The 12,013-nt window shown below is 43.1% G+C and overlaps 2 long non-coding RNA genes across 2 annotated transcripts; one reads left to right on the top strand and one right to left on the bottom strand.

The window, feature by feature from the left end:
- The first annotated feature begins 287 nt into the window (after positions 1-287).
- On the top strand, positions 288-5,741 carry LOC132209374 (uncharacterized). Its single transcript, XR_009445461.1, has 2 exons — positions 288-2,900; positions 4,170-5,741. It is a non-coding gene; the product is annotated as an uncharacterized LOC132209374 (long non-coding RNA).
- Positions 5,742-6,037: 296 nt separating this feature from the next.
- LOC132209373 (uncharacterized) lies at positions 6,038-11,801 on the bottom strand. Its single transcript, XR_009445460.1, has 3 exons — positions 11,717-11,801; positions 11,250-11,359; positions 6,038-8,239 (listed from the first exon to the last, which is right to left on the bottom strand). It is a non-coding gene; the product is annotated as an uncharacterized LOC132209373 (long non-coding RNA).
- Positions 11,802-12,013: the final 212 nt, after the last annotated feature.

The following is a 12,013-nucleotide window of genomic DNA, read 5'->3' as shown; positions in this document are numbered from 1 at the left end:
GATGTGTGAGGGGGTGTGAATCCCAGCCCTGGAGTAAATATCTCTCCTGCCCTTCCCCTCAAACAGAAACACTGGGACAGCCCTGAGGCAGTTTGAGACATCTTCCTGTTCCCCGCTCTCTGGGTTTAAAATCAGGAGCTGTGCTGATGTTTGGGTGGGGAGGGCGGGGTGGGGTGGGGTGAGGAGAGTGTGAGACTGTGGGTGTTCAGGCATGTTCAGCAGTGGGATCTTGCTGTGCTGGGTGGGGAATGTCTCAGATTGCTGAAGCAGCAAGCGGTGAGATTTTGCTGTGCTTTCGGTGCTTTTTAAAAATTTTAATCCATTTTCATTTCTCTCTGTCTTACTTCCACCCCCAAGGAGATTTTATTCAGGAGCTGAAACTCGGGATGATGCAGAGTCAGAGAGAAGCAAATCATTCTGCAGTGAGGAATCGTCAGACAGGAGCTGGGACCAGAGAGAGAGAGACCGAGAGAATTATAATCAACCATCTCGTGTCCTTGTCGTTCAATTCCACACTCACATGCTCATGGGGGAATGAATTATGGGGCTCAGGCAGTCTCTGGAGTTTGGACCACAAGGGCGTGAGACCTGGGCTGGCGCTTGGGGGAGACAAAGGGACAAAAATGGGGCTGCTGCACAGTCTGATCCCACAGATTTTACTGCCTTCCTCTGCCTTCATACTCCCAGCTTCTTGTCTCTCTCACAGCTTTCTATAAATCCCCATCTCCCCTCCATCCTTCAAATCTCCCCCTATCTACTGTACACAGGCTGTTAAAAGCAGAACAGAGTGGGGATGAATTCACAGGTTGATGCTAGGGTAATAGAATGGGGATGGGTTCAGAGGGCAGTGCTAGGGTAACAGAATGAAGATGGGTTCACAGGCCAAGGCAAGGAAAACAGAGTGGGAATGCATCACTAGATCATTGCTAAAGCAACAGTGTGGGGCGGTGTTCAAAGGCCATAGCTGGTAGAACAGAGGCGGGGTGCGAGGAGAACAGAGGATGCATTCACAGGCTGCTGCACAGGGACATACTAAGGAAGGGTTCTCTGGCCTATGCTAGCACAACAGAATGGGGATGGGCTCACCGGCCATTCCTAGGTATAATAGTGTGGGAATGAGTTAACAGGCCATTTTCTATGAGAACAGTTTCAGCATACGTTCACACATCGCTGTTAGGAGAACAGAGTGTGGGATGGGTTTATAGTCTATGGCTAGAGTAACATTGTTAGGATGGGTTCATAGGCCATTGCAAGGAGAACACAGTGGGAGTGGGTTAACAGATCATTGCGAGGGGAACAAGATTAAGATGGGCTCACAGGCCATTGCTAGAGGAACAGAATGGGGATGGGATCATAGACTATTGCTATAAAACTAAATTGGGATTGGGTTCCCAAGTCACTGCTAGGAGAACAGTGTGGAGATGGTTGAACAGTCTGGTGCTAAGGCAAAAGCGTGAGGATTGGTTCACAGGCTGGTGCAAGTGATACAGTATTGATGGTTTCACAGACTGTTTCTAGCAGAGCAGATTGGGAATGGGGTCACAGGCAGTTGTCAGTGCAGCAGAGTGGAGGTGGTTTCACAGGCCGTTGCTAGGGGAAGAGAGTAGGGATTGGCTGACAGGCTGTTACTAAGAGAACAGAGGCAGGATCAGTTCACACGTTGTTGCTACGAGAACATTTTGTGGATGTTCAACAGGTTGTTGCTTGGGGTACATTGGAGATGTGGTCACAGTCTTTTGCAATGAAATTGGGGATGGGTATGAGCCTGTTTCAAGGGGATCAGAGTGGGGATGGATTCATAGGCCTTTCCAAGGGCAACCGTCTAAGGATCTGCTCATAGGCCTTGACTCGGGCAAGACAGTGGCAATGGGCTCACAGATTGTTGCTGGGGGAACAGATTGGGAATGTTTCACATGCTGTAGCTACAAGAAAAGACTGGTCGTGTGTTAATAAGTTGTTGCAAGAAGAAGGGAATGCAGACGTGTTCACAGGTCATTGGTAGAACAGTGGAGATGTGTTGACAGGCCATTGCTAGCTTAACAGAATGGTGATGGGCTTACAGGCTTTTGCTCTTGGAGAAGAGTGCGGATGGTACACAGGGAGAGAAAAAGTGTAGAACCGACACAGAGAGAGATCAACAGACAGACCGAGAGGGAAACAGAGGGATGCACAGATTGATTTGTTGTCACATGTACTGAAATACAGTAAAATGTTTTGTTTATGAGTGGTCCAGATCAGATCGGAGCCAGGCAGAGTCAGCATGGTTTACAAAAAGGAAGTCACGCTTGAGGAAAACGTTCAATTAAAAAAAACACTAGCCCAATCACTGTAACTCCTGGGAAACTCGGGCTGCAAATCACAGCACTCGGTCCCCACTGAAATCAACTGATTCACAACACCCCGATTTTGCATCTCTTTTTGCTTCTGGCCCTGTCTCACCTTCACCTCCCTCAGCCCAGCCAGATCCAATGTCAATTAGTGTTCAATGCCAATGCAGGCCAATGGCAAATCCAATGTTTACCTGGAAAGCGAGCTGGAGGAACATAAGACACAAGGTGTTACAATGTGATGGGGTTGTCGATGACAGGTTAGAGAGGCACAAGGATCTCATCTTTATGCTCCCATGTACTAGTTAGATGAATATGCTCAGTGCACATTACCCCTTCTACATTCATCAGTCTTGTGCTTGTGTTTAAGTTTTGAAAATGGCTTTGAATGTGAGACAAGTGGAGCTGTAACAATCCCGTGGTATTCAGCAGCAAAAAAAACCAATCAGGCTTTTCCAAAATGGGTATCTTCTGAGATCGTGAGCCACATGGAAGAATGAGAACTGTCTCACTGGGGCTCGCCATGTCTACTTTCAAAGTCTGCTCGAAGTGATCAGAAACTTTGCTGAATTTGTAAGTTTATCGAGAGTAGTGCTGGAATACAGGGAAATTGCAAAGTTTAGTCATTTGTTAAACAGAAGTTGCAAGAATATATCCAACTGTTACAGACAAGCCAATTTACTTTGGTTGCTTGGAAACTTGTAGACGCAACGGTGAAGGCAAAATGAAGAGTTACATGGGCAAAGATCAGTCAATTCATGGGAAGTTGCCATATATTTCTCCAGGAGACATGATGTTAGTTAACTTGCTGTTAATGACCTACGTTTTCTTTTCAACGTGTGAAATATGGGGTTGATCAGAGGAATACAGTTCATGTTTGTCCAAGACTTCCAGAAAGTATGTGATTCAATGTTATTGAGCTGACCCGTGAGCTTATGTATTTGGGGAAAATAACTACAATAACAATACATGTACAAAATTGGCTGAGAGAAAGGAAATACAACAGTGGCTTTGGATATTTTTTGGGATAGTTGAATGAATCTATTGAAATTCCCTCGGTGGCAATGTTGAGACCCTTGTGTTTTCCAAATATATATTAATGCTCTAAACATAGGACTACAGGGAACAGGATCAATATTTGTGCATACGTTAGGATTTGGAAACAGAGAAAAATGTGAGCAGAATGGTACAAAGAAGAACAACACAGCAAAGGAACAGGTGCTTTGGGCCACCAAGACTGTGCTGATACATGATGCCTTTCGAAACTAAAAATCTTTTGTTTCTGTGCAATCCATATCACTCTATTCTCTGCCTATTCACCTATCTCTCATATCCACCTTTACCACCCCCTCTACTAGTGTATTCCAAGCACTTACAACCCACTGTCTAAACGCTTGCCTCTTACATCTCCTTTAAACATACACCCTTTTGCCTTAAACTTAGATCCCATAGTAATCGACATTTTCACCTGAGAAAATACTTCACTCTCCATTCAATCAATGCCTCTCGTAATTTTCTGGAAACTTGTGTAAAGTTAGTGGGGTGTGTGGATCAGAGGTGGATGAATTTCAATGTGGAGAAGTGTCAGGTCATACATTTTAATGGGATGAATGTACATCAGCAATATAAAATAAAGGGTACATCTCTAAAGGGGTTGCAAGGATAGAATGACCTGGGTATATATGTGCATAAGTAATTGAACATAGAAGGACAGATTAGAAGAGAACTTAATAGAATCTACAATATTATATTATTTAATTATTTATTAATTACATGGTTTATTAATTTACTTATTTTTTCTCAACGGCAATGACCTGGGTTTTGTTTCTCGGTTTCATTCAGGCACATTAGGATTGCAGCACGAGCAAGTGGCCAATTTCTGGTTGGGTGGATGGAGAAGCCTGATTCATTCATATGAAAACCTAGGATAGAAACTTATGGCCCTGAGGAGACGCTATCCTCAAATTGAGTGACTGCTGGCCACGCTGAGGGATATTGTACAGCAGGGAGAATAGTCAGTCATCCTGAGCTATGAAGAGGGGATGTTGTGAACATCTGTACTGGACTGATGGATGGATTTTTGAAACTCCTTTTATCAGAGCTCAGAGTGGCTGGTACACACAGCAAAACCCAAATCAATTGAAATGATTATCTCTTCTGAATGGCTCGCTCTGGCTGATGGAGATTGATTTTACAAACTAACTCATAGAATTTCCACGGAGTAACCTCAGTTACATCACCCGATTCCAAGGGATTTCCTTAATTTTGAAACTATTCTCTGACATGGAACTTTTGAAATCTTTCCAGCTACAGGTTCCAGCAGATTGTAATATTGTAATCAATAAGACTGTTTCAGGGCTAAATATTTTTTAATGAGTCATTAATAATTTAAGGATTTTATTGTTGTCCTGTGTTATTTGGGAGAGGTTCAATGTCTCTGCATCTGGAGTGACACCTTTGCTGTGGGATCTGAATCCATGTTCATCTATTGCTCTCTTTCACTGATGTTTGATGACTAGCATCGGAATGGTGGGCAGACGGCACACTCTGTGCTGTAAATCTGTATAACTCTGTCCATCTGTATGGTTTTATGACCCTTGCTTTCCTTGATCACCTCTCTGCCATTGTCGAACTTCCACTGCCTCCAATCCTGCATGTATTTTAGATTCTGTTTCAGGCTATACATTTACTGTGTCTTCTCCCACTGCCCATCCCCTCACTATGTGCGACTGGCTTACCAGCATGATGTTCCCACATTATCTTTCACAGGAATTGTTTCTTAAGTGCAACAGTTCACCTGTTTTCCACTTCGGAGACAATATTAACAATCACATTCTGCAGCATTCCTCACCTCCACCTAAAGGTTGGGAGATTTTGGCAAACAGCATTTTCTTTTGTCTCTTCACAATAGATAACGCATTAGCCACAGCCAACCAGTTTGTGCTTACAGTGCTCAAATATTAATAGTGCCCAATTAATATTAATAACACCTCCTTCAACTCAACCAGACAGGGGCCAGCCCTTCTTTAGTTGAGGTCTCCAGTGATGCTTTGAAAAATCAGAGTCAATCTGTCTGCGTGAAATTTAAACAAAGTTTGGTCATCATCTAACTGGTGCATTTTCCTTTGCAATGCCTTGACCAATCAGAGTCTATTATTCGCCCAGGTCAGTACAGTATAAAACGTTTGCTCCCTTTCCATTGGTGCTTATTGTGAATGAACCGAAGTGTGCAAGACAAAAAGCTTTGATGAAACTTGCCTTTTTTGCATACAGTTGGACATTATTGAACTGTTGTACATTGTTGTGGCTCGGCCTCTCTCACAATGCCACCACACAAGGCCTTATAGATGATTATGGAGGAACAATGTGTATTGTGGTTGATTAATTATTTCAATAAATAAAGAGAGGACAGAACTGTGAGCATCGGCCCCTTATAAAATGAGCTTTGTAAAGGGTAACATTGAGGAGCTAGGAAAGGGCAGGAGAGTTAAACAAATACTTTTCAACAATATTCACATTAGGGCATTCTTGCAACTTTAAAATACACAAATATAGTCAAGCAGCAAAAAGGGGAGGAAATAACCATAACAGGAGAAAACATACTGTGGTCAATGAAGTATTTCAAAAGATAAAAAGAGAAGAGAGCTGTGAACATCGGCCCCTTAGAGAATGAGATTTGTCAGTGATAATGAGGAGCCAGGAAAGAGCAGGGGAGTTAAACAAATAATTTTAATCAATCTTCACAGTAGGGAACACTTACAACATTACAAAAAAATTAAGTAGTTCAGCAGCACAAAAGGGGAGGAAAGAACCATAATATTGATCAGAAGAGAAAAAGTATTTGTGAAAATAATAACCATTGACAAAGAAAATAGTGGTCGGCCGTTTGGTCATTCAAACCTGCTCCAACATTTAACACGATCATGGCTGATCATCCATCTGTTCCTGCTTTCTCTCCATACTCTGATCCCTTTCACCCCAAGGATTATATCCAAATCCTTCTTAAATACATTCAATGTTTTGGCTTCAGGTGCTTTCTGTGGCAGATAATTCCAGAGGTGAGGAAATTTCTTCTTATCTCAGTCCTAAATAGCTTGTCGATGACAGGTTAAAGAGACACTAGGATCCCATCTTTATGCTCCCATGTATGCCCATATCCTAAAAGTCATGGTTCTGGACACCCTGTTTATTGAGAACAGCCTTCCTCTGTTTATCCTGTGTAGCCCTGTCAGAATTCTTTTGTTTCTATGAAAGACCACTCTTCTGAACTCGAGTGAATATAGTCCTAACTGATCCAGTCTTTCTTCACATGTCAGTCCTGTCATCCCAGGAATCATTCTGGTCAACCTTCATTGTACTCCCTTCACAGCCAAAGCATTCTTCCACAAGAATAATGAGACCAAAATTGCACACAAGAATCCAGCTATGGGCTCACTGAGACCTGTGGAATCACAGAAGGACGTTCCTGCTCCTGAATCTGAATCCTCTCGTTAAGAAGGCCAAAAGAAACTAACTTGTGCTTGGGACATTTGAAAACAAAGTGTAAGTTTTGTGTTAAATACAAAGCTAATTTATTTGCCTTTTACTCAGAAAATAAAAACCTATATTTTCAGGAAAGTCAATTTAACATCAGTAGAAACAGACAACAATGAAATGTGTTCATTACCGAACATAATTAATAGCAAAATGCAACCACTGTGGTTATTTGTGAATTCACTCATGTTTTTTTTGGGGGGGGGGGCAGCAGGGGGGGTTGTCGGGTGTTTGAGTGAATCCCTTCCCACATTCAATGCAGGCGAACGACCTCCCTCCAGTCTGAACATCACTGGCATACAATGAGGTGAAATGATCACCTGAACCCAGTTTGAAAGTGAAAGCACTGGAACGGTCTCTCACCTGTGTCAACACATTGATGGATCATCAATTGTTGAGGACTTTTAAAGCATTTTCTGCAATCTGAACATTCAAAGTTATTTCAATAATGTGAGCAAGTTCATGGAGGCTAATTGTTCAGAATCTTTATACCATTTCCCACATTCTCTGGTCAGAATGAACTTGCTCGTGTTTCAGCAGGTACAATGATCTGACGAATCTCTTCCTGCACATGAAGCAAGTGAACGGTATCTCCCCTGTGTGGATGCATTGGTGTACAGCGAGGTTACATATTCATCTGTACCCAGTCCCATCATGAGAGTATCTTATTGGGCTCTCAACAGTGTGAACATGTTGATGGGACATCAGTTCTCCAGAACATTTACAGCATTTCCTGCAGTCTGAACATTGAAAAAGGTCTCTCATTAGAATGAACTTTCTGGTGTTTCACCAGGTCAGATGAGTGAATGAAACACTTCCTACATATGGAATAGATGAACGGTCTCTCCCCAGTGTGAATGTGCTGGTGTATTGGGAGTTTAGATGATCGCTTGAACCGAGTCGCACAGTGAGAGCACCTGAATGGTTTCTCACTAATGTGAGATATTAGTTCTCTCGAACTTTTCTCGCAATTCCTAGAGTGTGGATATTTTAAAGGTCTCTCCCCAGTGTGAACGTACCGGTGAGTCAGCAGATGGGATGAGTGAGTGAATCCTTTCGCACACTCAGAGGAGATGAACTGCCTCTCTCTTATATGAACTTGCTGGTGTGTCAGCAGACTGGATGATCAAATGAATCCCTTTCCACAGTCAGGGCTGGTGAACGGTCTCTCTCCAGTGTGACCACACTGATGACTTTCCAGGGAAGATGGATATTTGAATTCCTTCTCACAGTCCTCACGTTTCCATGGTTTCTCAGTGTGAACACTGGTTTTGGCTTCCATGATCAAAGCCTGATGATATTCAAGACATGATGAATTCAACATTTCGTTAGAATCTGCAGCGAGATTTGAGTTCACTGACTGCAAATGCTCCAACTTCCTGTAAAATGAATAACAGACAGTAAGAAGAAAATATGACCCACAGGGAAAAAGGCAGAACTTTAAAACTGGACTGAATACATCTGATCATTTGTGCAATAGACAGTGGACAATGCGACCATGAAAGCTCTTGGATTGTTATAACAATAGAACTGGTTCAGTATTGAGCTTCAGTGAAAGGAACTGGCTGCCAAATCTGGGGCTGCATAAAGGTGTTCTTTGTGGGAAAACTGAGAAATAGGGAGAGCATTAATGGAGATGGGCTTCATATGGGCAGCACGGTGGATCGGTCGTTAGCACTGCAGCCTCACAGCACCAGGGACCTGGGTTCGATTCCAGCCTTGAGCGACTGAGTTTGCACATTCTCCCTCTGTCTGTGTCGGTTTCCTCCCACAGTCAAAAGATGTGCAGGCTCGGTGGATTGGCCATGCTAAACTGCCCATAGTGTTCAGGGGGGTGTGGGTTATTGGGGGATGGGTCTGGATCTGGGTGGGATGCTTCAAGGGGCGGTGTGGACTTGTTGGACCGAAGGACCTGTTTCCACACTGTAGGTAATCTAATTCATCTGCCAGTAATTCTAACAACCTCCCAAACTCACCAGACAGAAACACAAGATCAGGTGGTGCATGGAAAAACCATCACTTCCAGGACTCTGAGCAGCAGATTCAGACTGGAAAAGATTATTGACTTGCTCAATATGTCAGAATGCATTTTATTAAAAATTAAACCTGCTGAAAAAATAGGGATTCTGACAGTCAGAGTTTATTTTAGCCTCTAGTTCAGTTAGAATGTAATACTTTGCCAATGATTTTCTGTATCATATAACCTACTCTGCAAATAACATCTTTCTTCAGGCTATTTTCAAGTTTTTGCAAGAAGAAAATAAATGATGAATCATTTGTACCTTACACATTTTAATTACTGTCCTCACTGCTTATGACGGGGACTGTACCACATAGTGAATAGAAAATACAGATTGGGCTATTATTCTGCAGAAAAAAAATCCATTCCGTTTGCAAGCTGCGCCATGACTTTCATTTTAGCTTCCCAACCCAGACAAAATCCTCTGTTAAGAACAAAGAACAACATAGCACAGGAACCAGCCCTTTAGCACTCCAAGCCTGTGCCTGCACATTCTAACCCTCCATGCTAAAAATGCCTTGATTCACAGGATCCGCATTCCTCTCTTCCCTTCCTGTTCATGTATTCAGCCAGGTGCTTCTTGACTGCTGCTGCTGCGTCTGCTTCCATTGCCTCCTGTGGCAACACATTTCAGGAACTCAGCAACCTTTGTGTGAAAAGCTTGCCTTGCTTATCTCTTTCACACATTCCCCCTGCAGCTTGAACTTGTGTCCTCTAGTAATTTATCCCTCTGCCCTGGGGGGAAAAAAGTCTCATACATTCCGCTCTATCCATGCCATTCACGATCTTATAAACTTCTCTCAGGCCACCCTCTCAACCTGCTGCGTCCCAGTGTAAACAAACCAAGTCTTTCCAACCTTTCTTCAATGCTGAACTCCCCCATAACCATGCAACATCCTGGGAAACCTATTCTATACCCTCTCCAAAGCATCCACATCCACATGTGGTGTCCAGAACTGAATGCAATATTCTAAGTGTGGCCTAACTAGAGTTCTACAAAGCAGCAGCATAACTTGCCTGTCCATATCGCCATTGCACCTTCCAATGAAGGCAGTCATCCCAAAGGCCTTTTATACTAAATTATCTACCTGCACCATCACTTTCAGTAGCCTGTGGACCTGCACACCCAGATCCTTCTGCATATCAATGTTCCTAAGAGTTCTGCCATTTACTCTATAATTTAAACCTGTACCTGACTTTCCAAATTACATCCCCTCATATCTGTCCAGATTAAACTACATGTCATCTTTCTGCCCATAACTCCAATTTATCTATACTCTGCTGTATCATCTGACAATCCTTCTCACTATCTGCAACTCTACCAACCTTTGTATTGTCCGCAAACTTATTGATTAGACCAGCCACGTGTTCTTCCAAGTTATTTATATAGACCAGAAACAGCAGAGGTCCCAGCACTGATTCCTGTGGAACACCACTAATCAAAACCCTCCATTCTGAAAAGTATCTTTCCACTGCTACACCCTGTCTTCGATGTAGCTATCTCTCCAGCTCATGTGACATCATCCTTTGTACCAGTTTGCCCTGATAGACTACTGCGCCATTCTAATGAAGCTCGCACGACTTGAACGCACAGCAGCTTTCTTTCAATTTGGCACTTTCCAATCTTCCAGATTGAATGTGGAATTCTGCAGTCCCTGAACCATCAAACAGTTATAAGGATCTGGAAAACTTGACCTGGAAATATGCTGGTACTGATGTCATGTTCAGTCTGTTACTGCTCGTCGTCAATTCCCCACTCAGTGGAAATAGTTTCTCTGTAACTCCGCTAACAGTCACTAATCATATTCCCAAGACTTTGATCAAAAATATTTCTTATTAATCAATTTCCAGGGATACCTCTCACAGAATGAAGTGATGTGTTTTAGCAGAAGGGATAGGTAGAGGCAATAACACAACACTAAAGAGTGTGCAGATTCTGAGGGATTCACATGCACAGATATTTGAAAGTAATAAATAGATTAATTCATCAAAGCAAATTTGATGTTAATTGATTTCAAAAAAATACTGAATCAGCATTTGAGAGAAAAATGCAAAGGTGCAGGGATAAAACAAGGGAATAGGACTGACTGGATTGCTCCAGACATTTGGCATGGGCTAAATGGTTTGCACTTTTTGATTTTTTTTAATATGGGCCTTCTTGTATTCCAAACCTACAGATTCAGTTATCAATCAGGTGAATCTGTGCTACATCCACTCCATAGTTGTTAGACCGTTCCTGACAGCAAGTCCGAGAACTAAAAACAGCTAATCAACTGTAATCTAACCACAGATAGTGTATCTCATTTTCTGATATCTCAAATCTTTTCCCACTGGCGCGCACACACACACACACATACATACATACATACCTGAAAGCTACCACATTCAGATGCTGATAACATTCAGATACTCATCAATCGAGTTACTCTTTCACTCTTTCTGAGGTTCAAGTCGGCCAAATTCCTCTGCTGACATTGATCTGTAAGAGTGTAAAATCCATCACGATCAATCCAGGACAGAGATTCAGAACAGAAAAAGAAAAGCATTTCTCTTGGTTTGAAGTTGCTGTTCGTAAATCCTGCTCGCCTTCCCCTCGCCCCGTTCCCAACAAGTAAAGGACAAGCGCACTCTCCGCTTCCAGTTGGCCCCGGATAAAGATGGCGGGCTCACACGGCTCAGAAAACATTCGCGGCGCCCAGCCCTGCCTCGGCTAACAAAGGAATTCAGCAATTCCAGTCTATTCGTGACAAAACCGGGATCGGTATTTTTCAATTCAGTGACGGTGGCTACTGTCAGATTTTAAAAAGCCTCTCCGCCCACTTCGTGGAATACTCACTCGATTTCTAATTTTCACCTTTCAAATCCTTATCGCGCCTGCTCCTCATTCGATTCCTCCGGCTCTCCTTTGCCTCCGGTACTGCGCATGTTTGAAACGCGTCAGATTGCGCGCGCACAAGTGGGCGTATACATTCAGAGATAATGGGGACTGCAGATGCTGGCGAACCTGAGATAACTCGTGTGGGTCTGAAACATCAGCTCTTGTGCTCCTCAGATGCTTCTTGGCCTGCTGTGTTCATCCAGCTTCACACTTTGTTACCTGGGCAAATGCATTCCCGCCCAGAATGCTGGGAAA

This window comes from Stegostoma tigrinum, unplaced genomic scaffold (assembly GCF_030684315.1).
Source record: "Stegostoma tigrinum isolate sSteTig4 unplaced genomic scaffold, sSteTig4.hap1 scaffold_90, whole genome shotgun sequence".
Taxonomy (NCBI): Eukaryota; Metazoa; Chordata; class Chondrichthyes; order Orectolobiformes; family Stegostomatidae; genus Stegostoma; species Stegostoma tigrinum.
The sequence above is the reverse complement of the archived record's forward strand: the minus strand, read 5'-3'. Positions and strand labels throughout refer to the sequence as shown.